At 33.7% G+C, this 23,745-nt stretch overlaps 1 protein-coding gene across 5 annotated transcripts in view; it reads left to right on the top strand.

The window, feature by feature from the left end:
• The window catches only part of LOC120432588 (nostrin), a 107,222-nt gene that overhangs the window by 35,886 nt on the left and 47,591 nt on the right, over positions 1–23,745 (top strand). Inside the window, exon 1 of one of the 5 annotated variants that reach the window (XM_039597824.2) lies at positions 22,941–23,177. The exons of the other annotated variants lie outside the window; for them this stretch is intronic. The gene's annotated coding sequence lies outside the window, so the exon portion shown is untranslated. Of the gene's footprint in view, positions 1–22,940; positions 23,178–23,745 lie in introns of those variants that run through there. 5 annotated transcript variants of the gene reach the window in all.

Raw genomic sequence — 23,745 nt, 5'->3', positions numbered from 1 at the left:
GCTCATCTGTGTTTCTAATAAATAGTTTATTGCTTCATTTCGCAACAATAAAAGGAAAATAAAAACGGTTCAACCCATTAGTTTTTGCGCTGCTAATAACACACATTACTGACACAAACCAAAAGTTCCCCCTTTTTTCTTCATCCCGCTCAACTATAAATCCCAGCGGTGCCGATTAGTAATGCACTCAGCGTCGAAGCAATTAATCTAAAGAATTCAGAAGTCGAAACAACTCGAAAAATGCTTCCTAACTGTGCGTAACTGGCGTTGCATTTGCGGGTTCTATTGTTGCTGCTTCTAAAATAATCCATTAATTCTTCATTGTTGCTAAAAAGGGTTGATGTTGGTTGTTGCTTCGCAGGTGTTTGAAGCGTGCAGAATTCGTAAACATCATGGGAATTGCAAGAAGTAATTTTCTGCAATGATGACCACCACCACCATCCACACCGTCGGGCAGATTATTGTGCGTCGTTCCGAGAAACACTTGTTTTTCGTCGTAGAATCATATAGAGGAAATCTCTTTGAGTAATTCATGTGAGTGGTTTTCCAACCATTGCGGGAATCTCTACACCCAAAACTGGCAGCGCTAGTACGAGAGAATGATGGTCTCGAGTCGAGAGAATAGTGGTACCATTCACGGACGCAGAGAACACAGCTCGAGATGGGCGATAGAACTATTCTCTCGAGGTTCATTTGCAAAAAAAGTTCATCCGTCAAACAAAAAACCAAAAGTGTCGACAACGGGAATCGAACCAGAGACCATTGACAAACCAATCCAATGACTTAGCTGCCTCGGCCACCACAGCTTGGTGACCATGGAGAAGTCAGAAGTCGATGTATGACACTTGTTGGAGATTTATTGATTCAACTAACGAATGAACTCATTTGTTATGATGGTGTGAGTTGGTACCATTATTCTATCGATTTTGGCACTGAGCCCTCAATAAATTTTGAGAGAACGATTATCTCGATTCTGAATTTTGGGTGTATTATAAGCCTTAGTCTAACCCTTTCAAGTGGGCTTAAAAAAATAAACACTTGATTCATTGACGGAAAAGTCTAACAAGGGTGGGGATTACCCGCCCCGCGTGGGATTTTTTAAAGAAGAAAAAAAAGTTCATAATAATGCATTCTTTGTGATCTACGTTCTACTGAGTATTAGTTAATTAATCAGATGACGTTTGAATAAACCTAGATAACCTTTTTAAAAACAACCAATGCACCATGGGTTTCCTATGTACATAGGACCTTTTGAAAAAGTAAGCGAGAAATCAAAGATGCCCGACATAAACAAAAACATTTGAACCATGCCAGATTTTGAAGATTTTCGGGCACATCTTGTGACGCAAATGAGTTCAACTTGATGGCAAAATAATATTTTATAAATCTGTTTTTGGCAAAAGAAGCAAAACATTGGTATCTTTTTCGTGAGTAATTAATTTAATTAAAAATCATCGAATAACATGGCAAAACAATACGTTAGAGCATTGAGCCTGTGCTCGAAAATCTTCAATTGTGGCATCCCTGTCTACTACACAGCCAACGATCAAGTTGACAGTAATAAACAGTCCAGACGATTATCAGAAGGCTTTGGAAAAAAATTGGGTAATCAAATCTTCAGATAATCGTATGATGAAACAAAATTGTTTTTTTTTAATTCTCGAGTATAAATATAACCCATCAACTACTGTAAAATGATTTAGAGTTTTTGAATCCGAGATGACGTTCGAAACGACGCCCTTTTGAAATGTTTTGTTGTTTTTTTTTTTCATTCATTAGCTTCAATGCTCTTAGACAATTTTTGATCCTGAACTTTTCAAACACATATTTACATTTTGATTACATTTTGATTGAAAATTCAAATTTACATTAAAAATTAGGTAAACAAAATGTTATGAATGATTTTAAAAAAAAACTATTTTTTCAAAAATTCATAACCTGGCGGCGAAATTTCTTACAGTACCTTTCTATGGTTTGATAGTAATGGGTGATCCCCTAAAACATATAAAATAATCTCGAAAATGAAGAAAATCCCCCAGTTTGTGCCAAAATAAAAAAAATACCAAAAATAATAACTGTCGATATCGGCCGATTTGGTAAATCATTCCTCTACGGTGGAAATTTCAAATTGTAAGCCCTGTTTTCAAAAATTAAAAAGTAAAAAGTATCACAAAATGTAAAAATCATTACTTGAATTATGCTACTGATAATTTGCGAAATAACAATAAATATATGAGCAACTCTCTACGAAATCGGCCGATTTCGACCATTTTTATTTTTTGTATTTTTGGATTTGACTCAAACTTTGTGGGGGCCTTTCCTATGACCAAATAAGCTATTTTGTGTCATTGGTTCACCCATACAAGTCTCCATACATTTTTGGCTGCTGTCCATACAAAAATGGTATGTAAATATTCAAACAGCTGTAATTTTTGAGTGAATTTTCTGATCAATTTGGTGTCTTCGGCAAAGTTGTAGGTATTGTTGAGGACTTTTGAGAAAAAAATAGGTACACGTAAAAAAAATTTGCACATTTTTTTCTCAACTTTTTTAGCACTAAAACTCAATTTCCCAAAATACGTATTTTTTGATTTTCGAGATTTTTTGATATGTTTTAGGGGACAAAAATCCGCAACTTTTGAGCCATAGAGAAACATGGTCAAAAAATCTGCCGCCGAGTTATGAATTTTTGAAAAAAAAATGATTTTTGGAAAAAATCGAAGTTTCATGCAAAAACAAGTTTGACATTATTTTTTAATGCTAAATTGAATTTGCAATCGAAAAGTACTTTACAGATTTTTTGATAAAGGGCTCCACCGCCGAGTTATGAATTTTTGAAAAAATAGTGATTTTTGGAAAAAATCGAAGTTTTATGCAAAAACAAGTTTGACATTATTTTTTAATGCTAAATTGAATTTGCAATCGAAAAGTACTTTACAGATTTTTGATAAAGGGCTCCGTTTTCAAGATATAGCCACCGAAAGTTTGATTTTAGCGAAATATTTGCAGTTTTTCAATTTTTAAAAATAGTGACTATGAGTGACCATTTCTAAAAATATTTTTTTTGAAAAGTTCTTAAAATTTGCTATAAAATTGTCTAAGAGACATTGAAGATTGGACCTCTGGTTGCTGAGATAGAGCGGCTTAAAGAAAAAGAAACACGAAAATTGAAGTTTTCTAAGTCTCACCCAAACAGCCCACCATTTTCTAATGACGATATCTCAGCAATTAATGTTTTGAAATTTTTTAAATCAAGACTAGCATTTTAAATGGGCGTAATATTCAATGTTTGGCCCTTTTAAAATGTCACTCTTGATTTAAAAATTTTCAAAGTTTTTTTTTCGAAAAGATCGAAAAATTTCACGAATGTTTCATGTATTAACATTGAAAATCGGACCATTAATTGCTGAGATATCGTCATTAGAAAATGGTGGGCTGTTTGGGTGAGACTTAGAAAACTTCAATTTTCGTGTTTCTTTTTCTTTAAGCCGCTCTATCTCAGCAACCAGAGGTCCAATCTTCAATGTCTCTTAGACAATTTTATAGCAAATTTTCTGAACTTTTCAAAAAAAATATTTTTAGAAATGGTCACTCATGGTCACAATTTTTAAAAATTGAAAAACTGCAAATATTTCGCTAAAATCAATGCAAATTTTTTTTCCGTGTACCTATTTTTTTCTCAAAAGTCCTCAACAATACCTACAACTTTGCCGAAGACTCCAAATTGATCAGAAAATTCACTCAAAAGTTACAGCTGTTTGAATATTTACATACCATTTTTGTATGGACAGCTGCCAAAATTGTATGGAGACTTGTATGGGTGAACCAATGACACAAAATAGCTTATTTGGTCATATGGAAGGCCCCCAGAAAGTTTGAGTCAAATAAAAAAATACAAATAAAATCCATTTCCGGTTTTGGTAGAGAATTGCTCTTATGAGATTATTTGTTTCTTACGTTTCACGCCTTTTTTCCGATCATTGATCTGAAAATTTGTAAAAAAAATTAAAAAGCCTTTATTTGATTAAAAATGCATAAATGAACGTTATACAATGTGTCGTGAATTTACAACCGATTTAACATGTGTTGTCAATGCGATTTATTTTTAGAAATAATTTGGTTTGCCTGCATGACTAAAAAAAATATTTAGAGCATCCTTAAGTTTATCAAATAACTCCTCTCTAGACATTGTTGATCGGACAGCTTGTTGCTTGGATACAATCACTTAGAGTCAAATATTGTGAAAAAATGTCCTAAAAAAACGAAGTTGACTTTATTGCTGTCGGCCACCATTGTTAGTACCAACCACTAGTGTCTTCCTTTTTATCTACAAGGACTTCGCCGCCCTGGGCTCCTTAGTGTATGAAAGTATGGCACGGAGCGACGGCGCCGAATACCCATATTTACACAAAGAATATTAGAGCGCCCGCCGCGGGTTCGAACCGGCGACCTCCGGATTGTGAGTCGAGTGCGTGGTCCGATTGAACCACACGGGCGGGACAAAATTGTTCTTCAAGTATCAATTGCCCTTATTTTACAACCGATTTTTTCAAGAAAATCATTAATTGGAAGCCAATACTTTTAACTTTTTTTTTTAAGATTTTGGGGATTTCATCTATTTGAGCTTTGATATTAGAATATTTTTCATTTTTTTTCTTATCTGTCCAATTCGTTCTCCTCAGTACCAGTAAACTCACTCCTCATTTCGAACAAATCAGCTTTGATGAGAAATGATTTTTTCATTTATTTTTTTTTATAGAGTATTTTATCTCTAGAAAGTAAATAGATTAAAAAATCCGTTTTCAAACTATTTTTTTTTAATTTACTCGCCCTACACTTCTGTCCAATATGATGTATAAGGGTGGATTCGAGTTGAACAGTTCTCTACGGAATCGGTCTTTTTTCTTTAATTTTAATTTTTGTATTTTTTAATCCGGCTGAAACTTTTTTGGTGCCTTCGGTATGCCCAAAGAAGCCATATCATATTTGTATGGACAGCTGCCAAATTTGTATGGAAAATTATATGGACAAACTAATGATGCAAAATGGCTTCTATGGGCATATCGAAGGCACCAAAAAGGTTTCAGCCGGATTAAAAAAATATAAAAATTAAAATTCTAAAAAAAAGACCGATTTCGTAGAGAATTGCTCCTAATTTAAAAATGATCCAAATTTGACAATCGAACAAAAAATAAATGAAGTAAACTCCACCATCCAACAAACAGAAAACTATATTCAATATTACCCCTTCTTTCTCCATTTGAGCTGAGGAAGCTTCCACGATGAGTTACGCAGCATCAGTAGATACTTAAGTACCCCAAAAACAACACTAACCTCTCATAAACTTTACCGACTTCTCTTCGACCAACATTCCTCCAAACCTTTGTTGCTCTACGCCATCTCGCCAAGCAACTGACGCTCTAAAAATATGCCCGAGAGACACTTGATTTTGACCCAATTGGAGGCAAAGAGTGGTAAAATTGGATATATTAACCCCAAAACAACACGTCAAAGTCGAACCCCGGACCGCGGCTTAGTAGGTTCAACCACCAAATCCGTCGCCTCACGTCGTTGCGTTGGCTTGCTTCCGTGGGAAAGATCGCTTTCTGTTTCCGCGATCAACGCAGCGCCGAATCTCAAGCACGTGTCGGACTTCATGTTGTGACTGCCGCCGTGGGGATGGTCTCATGTGTGTGATTCAATTGAACACCACCACAACCCTCTGCTGAGACTAGACGAACAAAAAATCGCGAAATGCTCTGCTCCTAGGTAAATACAGAAGAAGAAAAAAAACCTTATGCGATAATTTCCTCATAGTTTCGCTTTCATTTCACATCGCCATTTGAGTCTCGCGACTGATGAAGAGGAAATACAAAGTTGGAGCAGAGTACAACTAATCTAGTTTTTCTCATCAATCGCAGTCTGTTTCAGTTTTTTTCTGAACCTTTTCTTTTGACACCAGCTCAGTGAACCAGTCAGAGTACCCTTAGTACCTACTAGTACAAGACCTTCAAGTTTATCGCTCGCGGCAAGATCGTGTTACATAAAGTGTGCTGCTGCTGCGTGTGATCTGGAGGGAGGGGGTGAGAGTAGTACAAAACCCTCCGCTAGTTAGCGTCCGGTAGTAGAGCGACCACGATGTGATGTCGGTTAAGGTGGATTAGATCCGTTGATGTAATTATGTCAGTTTTACAACAATCGTTTGCACTGTGTGTGCGAATTGGAGCGGTTGTGGGCGGCCCTTTGAAGTAATTAAGAATTGCTCTGTTAGAAATTGCTTCTGGAAAAAATAATGAAAAGAGTGTTATTTCAATTATAATATCAATGCAAATTAAGCATAACTAATAAAGACACTTAATTTTACAAACAAGTTTGAAGAGGTTATGATTTTGGCTATTTTTCGACCAGTTTTTAGAGATTTTATCTTTGAAAATCATCTTTAAATCGAGGGATGTCGTTTTTTCACACAAATTGATTATTTTTTGAAATCTCTAAATTTAATTCAAATATCGGCCGAATCTGATCAAAATAATATAAAGACTCTTCTAATTACTCTGATTTATGCGTATAATTCATTCACTCAATATACATATCTCATATCAAAGCGATCCGATCGATCAATCAATCGTACAATAAAAATTCGACAAGCGAAAACAATCAATTTTACCTCGCATGAGCTTCTTCATCTTCTTCTTCTTCTCCACTCAATAATTATAATCGGCGCAAATATGCGATGATGAATTCGGCATGCGGCGTGGAGCTCGCATTAAGCATTTTCGTTTAACAATCATTTCAATGCATTTTGCAATTAGGTGAGTACATTTGATGAGCTGATGAGCGCTGAATAAATTTTCAATTCAAATAGGCAAAAATGTTATCTAATGTGAGTGAATATGCGAGGAGGTTTTTTTTCCGAAGGAATTGATGAGATCAGCGTTGAGTAAGTAGCTCGAGGGTGGTCTAATTAGGCATACAACATAATTAATCAAAAACCGGTTACACTAATCGGTCCAAATCACGTAATTGTGATGCATCAGCGACCATGATCGAGTGCCTGGCGATCCATTTCGCACAACTGTCTTATCATCGCACCCAGCAAGAGTCTCTTCCAAAACCCCTAAACAAGAACGTTATCTTGCGCAATCTGATAAATTTATTAGTTTGACTGTTCCTGGCACCGCCACCGCTGCTGCTGCGCTGGGTTAATTTGAAAGTCAAATTGATATCGCGAAGACACTCTCTGTGGTGCGATATGCCCGAAAAAAAAAAACAAAAGAGGCCAAAAAAGTGGCGGTTACGCATGGGCGAACCGCAGACACCAAAATTCATTCAACCGCGAAAGCCACGAGCGATTTGAATTTTTGCTCGACTCTCGCGAGTTGGAGCGCGCGCGCGCGATTGGGTGTTTCGGCTAGCGGCCACCAGGTGGAAGCTCTGTGGCGCTGCTAGGAATGTTTCGAGCAGTTCTAGTGGCGCTGATGAAGGTGGGGAAGAGATGAAACAACTTTGTTGCGGGTTTTGATGAATGGCTCTTTTTGGGGTGTTCATTCACGGCGAGCGGTGGAATGGGAGACAAGAGAGAATGAATTTGAAGTTGGTGCGTTTTCATTCATGGTTGAGGTCGTTACAAATATTTTCAACGGGCAGAAAGGAAACAAAGGCAAGTGTCATTAAACAATATGTTGTATTTCTTCATATTTTTATGTTAGAAATTTAATAACAACTGTCTTCTATGTTTTCATCAAAATAAAATTTCATAAAAATCAGTTTAGTTGATTGTCAAAAACGATCAATAATGTGATGTTGATTGCTCAATATGCGTTATTTTTCAAAATGTCATAACTGAACAATTCTCTAATGCCTCTGTTCACATAAATGTCCCATATGCATTTTATTAACTTTTTAGTTAATTAAATCTGGTTCTAAAGCAGGGGTGCCCAACCTTTTTTTGAAGGTTGATTTTTCTGAAGCAATGGCGAACCAAAAATAATGTTTGTTAAAAAAGAAAAGAAAACAAATTAATAACAACACAAATAACATTAATATATGCATGTAGATTTTGAAATTAACTTTCAAACTGTGTTTAAAAATGTTTTAAATTGTATAAATTGTTTGGTGATTGTTTTTGTCGATTGCAATTAGATAGCCTTGATATCATTAACTTTTAACAAAGATTCAAATTTCATTGGTCGTTCACCCAGAACTGGGCATCGGCATACGAGAGGATAAAGAGCACGATTCGGTAGTAAAATGGTACTGTGTGCGGACGGAGAGGATAAATCCCGAAATTAACGAGAGTACTTTACTCATGGGTTCATCTTCAAAAAAAGTTCATCTGTCAAAAAAAAAAAAAACCGGCACCGAGACTCGAACCCAAGACCTTCGGCATATTGAACCATGCCTTTGCCGTATGGGCCACCATGGTTCGGTGACTAAGTGGCAGTCATTTGTCCATATAAGCCACTCAATAGGATGAACTGTTCCAATGAACGAATGAACACGCGAGAGGACTATACTCTTGCAAAATAGCACTTTCCTCACGTTTCTTTTCGTGAGGACTATCCTCTCGTTCTTTAACTTTGGGTGTTTCAATCTTTCTTTTTAAAGGTCAATTTCCTCACCAGAATAATATAAAAATCATAATTTCAATCAATAAATGCAATCATAAATTTTTATTGAAACTTTGTTTGTATTTAAATTCTTTTTAACATTTAAAAAACATTTTTGCAATGCTGTGCACAGATATTTTACAAAATATTTTAAATGTTTTCGTTATTCTGCAAATTTCTTTAAAATATAGTGTTTATGGAATAATATATTTTTGCTCTTCGAATTCTTGACTTATTTTCAGACATTTTTAAATTTTGGTAAAATATTTGATGCGATCTTTATTTTCAGAATGATTAATTTGTTTATTTTTGAAGCAAAATATTATCACTAAAAATATGTTTTTAAAAGATTACATATTTATTTTGATGTTTTTTTTTTTCAAGTATCAATTTTATTCAAGTTCATCAAAATAATAAACTTTAAGTTAAGGCAAACGCAGTGAAACTGATAGAAATTGAAATTAATTTTCATTCTGTACATTTGTAGCCAGCAATCAAATCGTTTGTTAATAATGTGTTCAACATTTTTACAAAACAGATAAATTTGTTTGATTTGTGGCATTTTTTCAATGGTTTTCAATATAACTCTGAAACATGTTAATTTAGAAATGATTTGAATTATCTGAAAACAGCGCCGGGTTCAGACCTGTCAGACCCGCTTGAACCAAGTAACCCTCGTCAGTCTTTTTGTTATGTATTATATATATTTGATTTTGAACCGATCCTCGATAATAACCTGGTCGCAGCACCTAAGAAGACCAAATAAAAATAAGCTATGAATAAAAAAAATGTTTTCAATTAAATTCAAACAAAATAAATGCTTTAAATTAATGTTGAACAAAAATGTTTACTTCAACAAAAAGACAAAAGCGAAATGCAAATAATTTGTTGAATTAGCAACATTTTATTTTTAAAGCATTAAAAAAACAAATAAATGTTTCTAATTTGATTTTTTGGTAAAAAATGTGAATATTATATCTCCAGCATATATATTTTTTTAATTTAGTTACTCATATTATTTATGGAATATCTCAAAGGACAAGTAATCGAACTGTTTTCAATCTATATCGTGGGAAGAATGAAATGGATTCGCGGGCCGGATCTGGCTTGAGGTTAGGCAGGCCTGTGAACTTAAAGAAAAATCACAAAAAACTTTTCCCTAGATTTTTTTTCAGTGGACAAAAGGTGCCAACTTTGTGCCAAAATTGTTTTTGAGTAAGTTAGACATTTAGGAAAAAAAAGCAATTTTTAGAAAGTTTCCAAAATACTATCGTTTTTTCTCAAAATTCATTTCCGATGTAAAATCAAGTTTGAAATCGAAAATAACTTTTGTGAAATTTTGCTACAGTGCTCCATGAACGATCAAACACATTTTTTCCGTTAACTTGGCTTCTGTTTATTTAAATTTGTTTAACATACGAAAACATAATGCAATAAAAATAAACTTTTATTAAAATTACTATAAGTTCAAACATAATTCGTTTTTTTATTGTAACCATGCTTTCACCATCAACAAGTTCAATTTTTTATTCAATAAAAAGGAGTCGTTTTGTAAATTTTTATGCCAAGATATACACTTCTAATAATTTTTAAAAATAATAATTTTCTCAACCTCAGCAACGTTAATTAAAACAATCAAAACAGCAAAACTCCTAATTTTTGTAGTTGATTTATAAATAAAACATAGTTTATTTTGACATGAGTCTATTCAAATTTCTATATGAAGCTGATATAAGTATTTCAAAGCCTCATTACATCGATATGAAATTAATTGGTTTCAAGAAACAATAAATTGCTATCGTTCCATAAAAAGTCTCATTTCCATGCTCGACTGCCCAAGATACTTTAAGGCCATTTAACTACTGTCTCTCGATATCGTTCCTCTTTCTTACGACTGTTCCAAAACCAAAACCCCACGTGTTGGCATATTTTGTTTTCGCTTGTTTTTTTAAATGTCCACCGCTTGAATGATTCGCCCAATTGGGCGCCAACCAGCCAGCGAGAAGCATTTCGATTTCATTTTGTTGGCGCCTTTGTGCCAAGTTTATGCAATTATGCTTAGATAAGATGTCTTAAAACAGCACCCGTTTGCCAATCTTTGATCGATGGCACTTTTATCGGCGGTGGTGATGCCCACCAGCTGTGGGGGGAGATTGATTAGTGCTGTGGGCAAACAACTCGTTCTTCAAGAAGCGATCAAAAAAGTTCAAATTTCTCCATTCGTTTCCCGTGGTTTTCGGCGATCGTCGCAAAATTGTGCACGGCCACCGCGAGCCGTGACAAATGTGCTCCTAATTTACGCTTAATTTAGATCTGATCTGATCGACCACCACATGCTGGGCATCGATTTTTGAGCAAGAAGAAAGAAATAAATTGTACAAAAAAATTCACCGCGGTAAATTTAGAAGTATTGAGGCAAAAACGGCGTTCCTCGGGCTAATGGCGCTGTTGTTTACGCTTGGCCACCACGACCACGGTCCAAGGATGGAAATAAACTCTACCAGTTGGTTGATTGAATCTTCAAGGCCAGAAATCGGGTTACTGGTGCGACCCGAGTGAGGTGAAGTTGCAAAATTTAAACTGAAAAACTCCTAAAAGTATGCTTCAAGGAATTCATCCATACAAAGTTGCATGCAAAGTTTGACTCAAGTTAGCTCCTGAAGTTATACTTTTTACAAAGCTGATAGAAAGTATGGAATACATTTTACTCAATTTCACAAATCGGGTCGGTAACTGCCTTTATTCATGCCCGTAATCCAATTTAGCTTGGGGATGCTGCCGGTACGATGGCCACGGCACGACACTAGTGGCCACACGCGTGAAATTGTGCGATTTACGCGAGCGAGACAGACCAGTCTCCCACGGTGGGAACGTGATCTTCACGGGCATTTGATTAAATTTGGATTTTATTCCTAAAGTTAAATTTGCTAGATGAACAACGGATCGTTCAAATGAAATTTTAGATTCTTTATTCAAAGTATCAAATACCTTAATAGAAAACGGTCTCTAATTGATTCCAATTAACCCAATTACTGAAAGTTTTGTCGCAACAATTTGGAACAGCTCAACTATCAAGATTGAAGAAGGCGTTTACGCAACTTAGCAATAATGTTTCCAATATTACAAACCACCTTGTTCTACGCAACGACCTATTGAACAATGGATTTAATTTGTCATTAATTTCGCCTATTTCAACACCTTTTCAGTTAATTGTGGGAAATCACCCCGCTAAAACACAAAACACAACCAAAACTAACGAGAGATATTTGGCTTTCGCGCCCCCGAAAGTGCTCAATTTCTGCTCCAGAGACACTGAAAACTAAAAAAAAATACCCGCCACTAAACTGCAACTTGGCAGCTAAAATTAAGTGCACTTTAGTTGTTTGTGGTGTTGTTTTGGAATTTGGAGGAATTTAAAGCACCAGGCGCAGAACGACGAGTTAGAGTTAGTGGCAGTGAGGAAATTCGTTTGGGTGATTTTTTTTTCAAGCTCGTTTAGTGCTACCGTTCAGCGCTAGTTGACGATTTGATTTCACCGCTCGCGCGAAGTTTGGCGGGTTGAAGCGATTTTTTTAGGGGTGATATAACCGTCGGAAGGGGTGAGTTTAGAATGAATTCAATTTTGAATTTATGAATTAAGCAAATGGTTAAATTTGTCGTCAAACGCAAATTTCTCCAAAACTATTCGAAGTTAATAATCTTACAAAAAACAATTCATCTTACTGTAAGTTTGAATGTTGGCACCCAACATAAAATAAATGTATTCAATTGATTTAGGCCAAACCATTTTTTTTATTTATTTATTTATTTCATAGAAGTCTCCATACAATTTTGGGAGCTGGTCATACAAAATGGGTATGTAAATGTATAAAACTATGTCTCTTGAGAAGGAATTTTCTGATCGATTTGGTGTCTTTGGCAAAGTTGTAGGTTATACACGCAGGGAGAAAGATGTTTTTTTTTTATTTTATTTTTTTATTACTAAGGCCGTTGAAAATATTCATCACAATTTATGTCGCCCCCTTCAAAATTGGTTTTAAAAAATAGGGGGCAAAAAAATCTCAAAAACCTTCAAAATTTTGATGAAAGCAAAAGTCTAATCAACTGAAAACAATCCAAAATGCATTTTTCTGGATTGATTATCATAAAAAGCATGTTTGGGCTCGTTTAAAAATATTTTGAACTTTTATGAAATTTCGATGTACAGCACAGCAAAAAAAAAATTCGTCAGTATTTAGTATTTGGACTGTACAGATGTATACTGCTCCTGATCGCATAAATGTCCCATATGCATTTTCATCGATTTCGAGTTATTGATGCAGTTTGGTTCAAAATTGTGTGCTCTTTCGAAAGAGCCTATAACATCCAGTACTTTGTTCTAGATATCAGGAGGAAATCCAGTTTTATCGCGAAAATTTAACACGTAGCCTTATGTATGGGACAAACTTCAAATGCGTATTTCTCAGCTTGCTGTTTTTGCATATGGGACATTTATGCGAACATCGGCAGTATAAGGCATTTTAAAACACTCTGTTCATTAAAATGTTGATACCATGGCTCGTAATTTCAATTTTTATACTTTTTTTATTTTAATGCCTTTAATGCTAAACTTCAAAAAATATTTGCAGCGGACTAAATGCTGGATTCCGTTTTTTTTATTTGGATATTTTCTGATATGTTTCAGGAGACTTAAAAAATATTTTGTTTGAGCCAAAGTGCATGAGGGTGCAAAATATGGTTTCAGAGTTTTTTTTAGTGTTTTTTGTAAACGTTGTAAAAACGAACAAGTAAATTAAAAAAAAACGAATTGAATTTGCAATTGAAAAGTACTTTAAATTTTTTTTGATAGATTGTACGTTCTCAAGTTACCCACTTCAGAAGTATATTTTAATTTCTTTTTATTTTTTAGTGCATTTAGAAAATACTTCTCGAAAAAAAAGTAACTCCGAAAAAATATTTTTAAAAGGCTGAAAAATTTTCCTTATTTGAAAAAAGTTCAAATCAAGCATAACTATTGAAAAATAGATAAATTTTCCCATTTCATATTTTAGACCAAATTTTGAAATTATTTATTGAAAAGATTAAAAAAATCACAAAAGCTTCTTTTTAAACATTGAAAATCGAACCAATATATCCGATATATTGTCAGTTGAAAATTACAGGTTTTTAGGTGTCACTTAGAAAAGCTCATTGTCATAGATTCGAATACTTTGTAAGGCTATTTCTCAAACACTAATGGTCCGATTTTCAAAATCTCAGATAGAAAAATGTAGGAAATTTTTTCTGCATTTCAAAAATGTTTGTCTTCTTTCTTAAAGTATTGTGAAAGCATATTTTTTTGAATTTCCTTAACTTATAATTCAAAAGTAACTCCAAAACAGTGCACTTATTCGAAAATTCGGTCAAATCAAATGGAAAATTTGATTAGGCCGTTGCAAATATTTTTCAAAGTTTACGTCCCTTGCCGCTGGCCAAAGTCGAAGGAAGGGAAAAAAATAAAATAAAAATTGAAAAATTTAAAATACTTGCCATAGTTTCAATATTTCAATGAAAATAGTGATGTGAAATTTATTGAGGTGGTATGTTTTCCGAAAAAAAAATCACAAAGCTTCAACATATTTTTTGACTGTTTCAATCATGCTCAAAGTGATTATCAAAGCAGGGAAATGCATTTTAAATTCTTTTTAGATGATTCTCATCCCTTAATTTTTCGAGTCTATATCATAAATTTTGAAAAATATTTGCAACGTCCTTATGCTTTTAAAAATATTAAAAAAATACCACATTTTCAATATTTTTCAAAATTACACTAAAAAAAATATTATGTCTTTAGAACCAGATTTGGCCACATAAAAAATCGTATTTTAGGATCCTAACTTTTAGTCAAAAAAGTTGAATAAAGAAATGGGTAATTTTTTTGAGAGTATAAACTATGTTTTTCTGAACAGTCTTTCAAAAACATTGGGTTAGGTTTTTTCCTTTCGTGAAGTAGTTTTTGATTGCAAAAATGTAACATTTTTCGAAAACTTTAGAATACATATAAGTTGAAATCAACACACTTTATTGAAAAAAAAGTAAAGTCATTTTCGATTGCATTAGAGCAACACATGTCTCATGGTGAGAAACATTGGAAAGTGATAAACATTGAATAAAGAAGATAATTAGCGAAAAAATTGTGCACTGTATTCCGCCGGGGAATTGAACCCGGTTCTATCTCATACCATAAGAACGCATCACCTCTACACAGAAAAAAAAATCATGGTAATATTACATCTAGGAAGGGGTACATTTTTTATGTCAGGGAAAATGTGTAATTTTACCTCTGGAAATGTGTAATTTTATCACTTTTGTGGTGTAATGTCACTTTTTCAGTCTTAATTGAGGTAAAATTACCTCATAAAAGAGGTAATATTCAACCTTCCAAAATTACAGCTTCCAAATTTACATTATTTTTTATTGTGTAATTTATACGGTTACCCTCCTTCTGGGTAAAAAAAAACTCGAAATTACTGTGCAAATTCTAATTTTCAAAATTCATAACTCCGATATAAAACATATTCTGAAAAGTCCTATCGTAAGCTACAACTTTGCAGAAGACACCAAAGCGATCAAACCTTTCCTTTCAAAGTTACAGATTTTCATAAAGTTGTACATAATAATTGTGGGAAATTCCAGAGAAGGACTCTGTTTCCACTGAAATTTTCAAGGTTTTTGAAAGATTTACTGATTAAAACAATATTTGCAACTGCCTTGTTAATGAAAAAATTGAAGCATTTTTGAATAGATGCAAGAAATAAACATTGTAAAAAAAATCCGGAAAAAAAACGGAATCGACGTAACTAGGGCGTCCAATTTTCCCGGGTTTCGAATTTCCCGGGAAACGGGATAAATATTTTTGAAATCCCGGGAATTCCCGGGATCCCGGGAAATTTTTGAAACATTCATAAAAACTATGTTTTCGTTATATTGATTATGTTTTCCAGCATAAAATCTGGAATAAGCTCAAAAATAATAATTGGTGATAATCTACACTTAAATCGAAACAAGTACAGCAGTTTTTTGAAAGCTTTAAAGAAATTAAAAATGATTTTTTATTTGTGTTGTGCTTTGGATTTTAAATTAACCACAATTTTAAATAGACTGTGATTCAAATTGAATATGTCTATTATAAATATATTTCTTTTATTTATTTTTGTAGATGAAGTGACTAGAAAAGCCAAAAAAAATATCTTTCAAAATGTATAAAAAAAAACTAGAAAGTGAAATAATACCGGTCAATGTAAAATTTTAGATAGGTTTTCAAATTCACGTTTTATATAAAACATATTTTAAAAATTATCTTTGTGTTACTACTGCCAGCTGGGGAAAATCGACACTACAGTCGAATAGTTACAGGAGATTTCAGAGCAATAAATTTGAAAATCGATGTACTGATTGTTTTGTTCTGTTCCTGTTTTAATGAAGTCAATCAAAACATTATGCAAAAATGGCAACAACAGCTGTCTTAATTCGATGAAAAATAATTTTATATGATTTTTTTTCAAATTCAAAATCACAAATATACGTAAATATAACCCAGTCTTTAAAAAATATATAAAATTAAATAGAAAATATTTAAAGCGCTAGGCATTAGGTAAACTAAAATTTTAACAATTTTCCCTAAATAGCCAAATGAAAGTATATATATGCCGAATAAAAATGATAATGCATTAAAATTCTTATCGATTGCTAATATTCACTTGTTATCTGTTTCCACAACGAAATCTGAATTTCCAGAATACAATTTGATTTTTTTTTTCAATTTCGGGAATTCCCGGGACAAATTATGAAAAATCCCGGGATTCGGGAATTCCCGGTTTTGGAAAAATCCCGGGATTTTTGTCCCGGGAATTCCCGGGATGGACGCACTAGACGTAACACCTTATAATGTGGCCCTCTTAAACCTTGCGGTTTCGTCTACGGTTCCACAGGCGTGTATCGTTCTTTTTGCGACAAGACTCCGCCTCCCGGGTCTCCTAAGTGTGAAGGTATGGGCACGGGGAGAGGGCACCGAATACCTATATTTTACACTTAGAATTTTTTGCGTCCGCCTCGGGATTCGAACCGGCGACCTCTGGATTGTGAGTCCAGTGCGCGGTCCGATTGATCCACAAAGGCAGACAAAAAAAATCCACCGGACTTATTTTAGAAATTTTAAAATAAAGCCAAATTTAATTCAACGAAGTTCAAATTTACTCCACCACACAGTCCTCCACACACGGTATCGCACCACGTTCGGTGCATTTGATCCAAAATCAGCAAAAAAGGGGGGCCGGCTTAGAGTATCTCTCCAATCTATTTTTTTCCACTTTGTTTTTATTTTCAAACCCGCTCCATCGTGTCGCATCGTACCAACCTGAAATTTATCTATATCTGCGCTGAACACCCAAACCGAGCTGCAATTGACGAGCCAAAAGAAAGACAAAAAAAATCAGTAGTGCACACCAACGAAAAATCGACCAAACGTCGGTCCCGTTTAGTCGACTAGTGACTGCCACTAAGTTCGCGCGCGCGGTCACCACGTGCTTCCTCTCCTCGGTGGGTGTGATTTTTCGCGCGTTTTAGAACGGATTGTGATTCCGGCGATGTGGTGTGTGTTCTAAACGTTCTGCGGGTGTTCTTATCTGGAATTGTCAATTAAATTGCACGTGAAGAGGTGTGCCCCCTCGCATTGGGCAAGGTTGATGTTTTTGCTGCTCACAGGTGTGGTTTTAGCCGAAGTGACTTATCAAGTGTGTGTGGTGCAAAAGCAAACCTAGAACAACCCATTTTTGCGAGCAAATGTTGGTTCTACAAAACGGTTTTGAAGTACCTCAATGTTATGATACCGTGATTCTTTCGTTTGTTGCTGACTAAAGCAGGAAAAAAACAGTTTAAAACTGTGATTGTGTCCACTTTAGACCGAAAAACAGAGTATTGCTTTACATAATACCCCATTTGGAGAGGTACCCATTCAGTGCATATGTTTATTGCCATCAAGTTACAAACACACATGGTGGACGGTGAATGGTACTGTTTTGTCAATTGGCAATGGGTACCAACTCCTAAAGAGTCGACTTTGGAGTCGTTGCTGCAAGCCTACATAAAAATGTGTTTTTTTTTCTGTTGTTTTTGTTCACAACTTCAAGTGACAATACCCAAAGGCTTTAACAAGTGCGAAGTGAAACAAAAACATTAAAGAATTGTGCGAAAAATGCTCACTGAAATAGTTGAGTTGGTTGGTTGGTGCAATCCCCCTTGGAAGAGTCTCGTCTCATTACAAACGCAGAGATGGTTGATAGTTTTGACATTAATATACGGTGACCAGTCTCAGCAGTGCTCAGTTGGTTAGCCTTTTGAGATCAACTTGTGAATCGGCAGCGTGCAAATCAAATCAGAAGAAGTTGGAGAATTGAGCAAACCTGGTGCGAAAGGCACGCTGTCTGGCAGTCGGAGTCGGTTGAGAGTTTTCGAAAGAAAAAAAAAATAACTTCAAAAGTGAGAGGTGTGAAGCGATTATTGGAGGTTGATGATAAAATAATGCATTAGGTCGATTGATTAACGGTGGCGAGGAGATAATGGATTTTTTGGACGGGAAAATAGATTTATATACCAAAAAGGCGCATATTTAATGCATAATGTATCTTTGATGGTCCACTTATTTTCAATTGAAAGAAAAAAATCATTAGTAATTGCTATACATCAATAATCTATTCATTTTATAAGGTACTACTCTTTTGAAAAAATCTAAACATTGGCACAGTCACATAAAACATGACAAATTGGTGATTGGTCAATGATCAAAACTTTTTTAAGACAAAAAATATTAATTTTGTTGTAAAAAAGTCAGATTGACACATTCCGGCGTTGCAACGTTCCTCTTTTTTTGAAATATGTCTCGTATGTTTTGATATCATACGAGACATATTTCTGCATCATAAATATTATTACAGATTTGGATAAGAACTTTAATTTTACACAAATAGTGACTTCGGAACACTAATTTTAAGTCGAACTTTTCATTTGCTGCTTTGATTATATATTTTTCTCTGTTTGTTTTTAATCAATTTTCAAGCAAAATTCTAAATTAATTTGAAATAAGAAAAAAATAGGGGATATGAATATCTTGAAAAAAAATATTGCATTGATTATCTGAATCCATATTATGAAGATATGTGGATGTAATAAATCGCAAAATAAAGATACAAATAAAGGTAAAGTTTCAAAAATATTTAAAAAAAATAATCTGTGATTTTAAGCATATTCTTAAAACTTTCAAACAAAAACAACTTTCAAGAAAAAGAAATAGATTCTAGAAAAAAATTGAAAAATAAATTTCAAATAAATCAGGAAATCTTTGAAAAAGTGTCGATCTAAATTTATATTATTATTTAAAATTACGAAAATACTTCATTTATTGGGAATTATTTTCATTAAAACAAATATAAAAAAAAAAACAAATATCAATACATTTAAAAAAAATGCCTACAAAAATAAATCAATACTATCGTCAGGCCGGAAATGTAAATAATATTCATATTTAGCAAAAACATAGAACTCAATTCGCTTATTTAAAACTTTTGCGAGCACTCTTATTAAAAAAAAAAAAAACAAACAAAACCATCTTTCTCTGCATCTCTTAGCACAGGGAAGGGAAATTTGGCTTAAAATTCTATGAAATTCGAAAATACAAATAATTCGGATCGATGAATAGTGTCACCTCATTAGCCAATTATTTAAAACTGACGATATCTCGGAAACTATTGGTCCGATTTTCAATGTAAAAAAATTAAACTTTTGTTAAAAATCAGTATTTTTTCAAATCTATCTTTACTTTTGAAAAGGTCTACAAATAGAATTTTTTTCTAAATTCATAGTTTAGACCAAATCATAAAATTTAAAATATTGTTATTAAAATGATGACAAAATTTCACAATAGTTTCATATTTTTACATTTGACGGACCAATAATTTCCGAGATATCGTCAGTTGAAAATAACAGGCTAATTAGGTGACACTTTTTAGTTTTTAGTTTTTTAGCAACAAGTTGCAAAAAGAGGATTTTTTCAGCACGAGTCGTACATTTATCCAACGAGGTTCACCGAGTTGGATAAATACGACGAGTGCTGAAAAAATCAAGTTTTGCAACGAGTTCCATACAAATTTTTTTTGCAATTCCGAAAAACACCCATTGAGTGAAATTTTAAGTCAAATTTTCATGTATTTGTCAATAAATCGTTTAAATCAAAACAATGTTGAAAAGTGTTACTTTTCGAAACAAGTGCTGAAAAGTTCAACTTTTCAGCACCCATTTCAGTGCTGAAAAGTAGAACTTTTCAGCATTTATTTTGAAAAGTGTTGCTATTCGATTCTGCTATTTTTGGTACCGAAAAGTAGGCTATTTCGTCGTTCAAGAATGACAGGAAAAGTAAGTAGTTTCACGACGGAATTGCAAAAAGTACTTTTCGATTGCAAATTCAATTTTGCTTTAAAAAAATATTTCAATCATTTTTGTCCAGGTCTTGAGTTTGTTTTTGGGATAAATGGAAACATTTATCCCAAAAACAAACTCAAGATAATAACCTAAAAAAATATATATATATATATACTACGTCAAATTACGTTAAATACGTAATTCGGGAACTTAAGTTTCCTCTTTTTTCCGTGTACCAATTTTTCCGAAAAGTCCTAATTATAACCTACAAAAAATCTCTTCTCAAGATACAGAATTTCATACATTTACATACCCATTTTTTTAACCAGCCTCCAAAACCTGTTTGAAAAAAAACTAACTATGCAAAATTACCTACTTGTTTTAACCTAGGGAATGCATGGACAGAGTTTCATCCAAATAAAAAAAAATACAAAGAAAAGTTGGTTTGCGAAACTGTAGAAAACACCTGAAAAATTATTGTTTGCCAGAAATTCAAACTTCCTGAATTTATAAGAGGTGTAAACGTGAACACGTAAAAGTGTAGAATTTAAAGAAAATTGAATTTTTGCGCAGTACCCAAATTTTTTTTGAAATCGGCTAAAAAATCAGAGCCAAAAATTCCTAATTTCAACATTTCGACGGAAATACATGCAACTGAATGATTTCATTTTAAAATTTCATTTTTTACCGCGTTTAATTTTCATTTGATTTTCACATAACCGCAAAAAAATTAACTATGGTTTTTTTTTCGGAAAACGAATGATTGAAAAACTATTTTACAATTACTATTATGAATTTGAGAAGAACCACTCCCAAAATTCTAACAATATTTAAGATAATAAAATTATAGATTAATTATACTTCAACATGTAGAGTAACGTAATTACACACAATTTAAATTACGTTTTTTTAAAACTTATGTTGCTTGCATTACATTTTTAAATAATTTTAATGTACATTCACACATTTCAGATTTTGCTATTCCAAGAAGCTGGTTTCTTGAAGTTATCCTCACAAAATTGTAGCTGCGCCGTAACACACTTTTTCCAGTTAATTCAAAATAACATTCCAGAAATACTGCTGATAGCGCATCCTCCAAAATGTCACAACTGGCGGTGCGCCAAAATGTTTGTAAACACGTTCACGTTACGACACAGTGAACGCCATCAAGCACCAGCAGCTCCTGGAGGCCAAGGCCAACCTTACCCACATGGCTCGGCCCAGCACAGGTGCAAACAGCTGTTATTACTGCTGACTGTACTGACCTGACTTTATTCCTAGGGTTAGAGACAAACATCACGTGTCTTGATAGGTGGAAATAGGGCGTCCAATTTTCCCGGGTTTTGGATTTCCCGGGAAACGGGAAAAATATTTTTGAAATCCCGGGAATTCCCGGGATCCCGGGAAATTTTTATATCAGTAATAAAATATATATTATATTTTTTATGTTTTCAAGCTAAAAATCATAGAATTAGCTTAATAATATTAATCGCCTTTGTTTAGATTGAAGTGAAGATTACTTCAATCTAAACAAAGGCGAATGTTTTTAAATAGCCTGAAAGAAATTAAAAATTGATAACAATCAATTTTGTTTTTTTTTTGTGGTGTTTTGGTTTTTAAATCAGCTACAATTTTTGATTCCAATATGATTCATTTTTTTTTATTTGCGATTCAAATTACATAAGTCTTTCTTTTTTTCTCTTTTAATTTTTTTATATGACATGAGTAAAACAGCTTCAAAAATTTCATTTATATGTCTAAAAAACAAAAAATTACATCAAATAAAATAATACTAGTCAATTCAAAATTCTAGATAAGTTTTGAATTCACATATAAAACATGTTTTACAAATTAACTTCAAGTAAATTTGTATGTCGGTTAGTAAACTGTTTTGTTCTGTTCCTGTTTTAGCCAAAGTCATCCAAAACATTTTGCATTTTTTGCCTAAATACCTGTATTGATTCGTTACATTTGTCCTTATTTGCCCCAGATGCCGGTGTTTGATTAAAAATAATTTAATATGAGTTTTTTTCAAATTTAAAATCGTAAATATATGTAAATATATTCAGTCTTAAAAAAATAAAAGAGAAAAACATTGAACGCTAGACATTTTGCTGACTTGTTAACTCAAATTATAATAATTTTCCCTTATAAGCCAAATAAATGCTGATATTTGCCAAATACATATTTTAATCCATTTTATCGATTACTAAGTATTCAATTGTTCAACTATTCTAATGCTTCTTATCGATTACTTAGTATTCAACTGTTTTACTATTTCCAAATCAGAATTTCCAGACCAAAACATGATTATTATTTTCAATTTCGGGAATTCCCGGGACAAATTCTAGAAAATCCCGGGATTCGGGAATTCCCGGTTTTGGAAAAATCCCGGGATTTTTGTCCCGGGAATTCCCGGGATGGACGCACTAGGTGGAAAATTTTGTGATTTCTTAAATAAAAAGACTCACTCAAATTCAAAATATTTATTTCTTGTGAATTATAATGCTTTCTAAAAAAACAATTCATTCTAGAATGCAATTCAAATGTTTAAGCTAGATCAAACAACAAACTAGACCTATTGGCAATGCACTAAAAACTAGCTTAAAGAACCGGGAGTAATTGGATTAAACTTGCAGTTCAGTTATGTAAGGCCTCTCTCCCAGCGCGGAGGAAAACCTAAAAGACGAAACACGAAGAGAAAAACAGAAAACGAAAAAAAATATGCTAAACTCAAAGCAGAAAAGGAAAAACGTTCTGACTCTCCTCACCTTTTTTTGTTGTTGTTGCGTTGACTCGTGATCCCGAACGAGCGTGTGCTCGGCTCAGCCAGTCTCTCCCGCATTTCGGGTTTAGTTCCTCACGATCCGTCGTTCGGTAGAGAACGCTCAAGCCTGTTGCTTCTCGTGCGCGCGCGTTTCGTTCGTTGGATAACACTGTTCGTCGGTTCTGTCGTCGTCGTCGTCGCTCAAGATCGCGCGAAAAATTGCTACCTTTTTGCTGATAAGAGAGCAAATCTCGCGTGTGCAAATTAAACGCTGTTTGTTTGTGTGAATATTTTAAAAACTATAAGACACAGTTTGATAATGTTATCAGGTGTTTGTGGGATGTGCTAAAGTAAGATAAAAATATTTCTTCAACTTTCTGTTCAAAGGTGGAAGATTGTGGAAGCTGTGAAGGTTGGGTAAATGGCCGGGGAAGGTCGTCGGTTCTCTATTGTGTGAAACACAATGATCGAAAACAACGCGCAAGAAAAAAAATCACCAAAAGTGTCAAAAGAAGTGAATTTTTAAAAGTTTTAAGCTGCTGCCAATCGGTCAATCTGGCACCGGGTTTGGCAAACGAACGAAAAGATGATAAAATAGCGGATAATTAAACTGCCGTGCGAATGTGACAGTTGTGCGATAATTGGATAGAAATGTTCGCGATTTTTGGAGTGCGCAATAGAGGACTTGCTGAAATTTGGAAAGGTTTGATTGAAGGTTGGATTAATAAATTATGAGATTAAAAGTGTCGTTTTCAAAGCAATAATTGGACTCGTTTTTGGAATTAAACTATTTCTGTTGCTCAAAAAGTTTATTTTTGTTAAAGAAAACAAAACATTTTTACGTACATACTTTGTATTTAAAGTGTATTAAAAAAACACATTTTTTTGCAATTCACAAAAAAATTTAGATGATGTTTG

The sequence above is a fragment of the Culex pipiens genome, chromosome 2 (assembly GCF_016801865.2).
Source record: "Culex pipiens pallens isolate TS chromosome 2, TS_CPP_V2, whole genome shotgun sequence".
Lineage (NCBI taxonomy): Eukaryota > Metazoa > Arthropoda > Insecta > Diptera > Culicidae > Culex > Culex pipiens.
The sequence above is the reverse complement of the archived record's forward strand: the minus strand, read 5'-3'. Positions and strand labels throughout refer to the sequence as shown.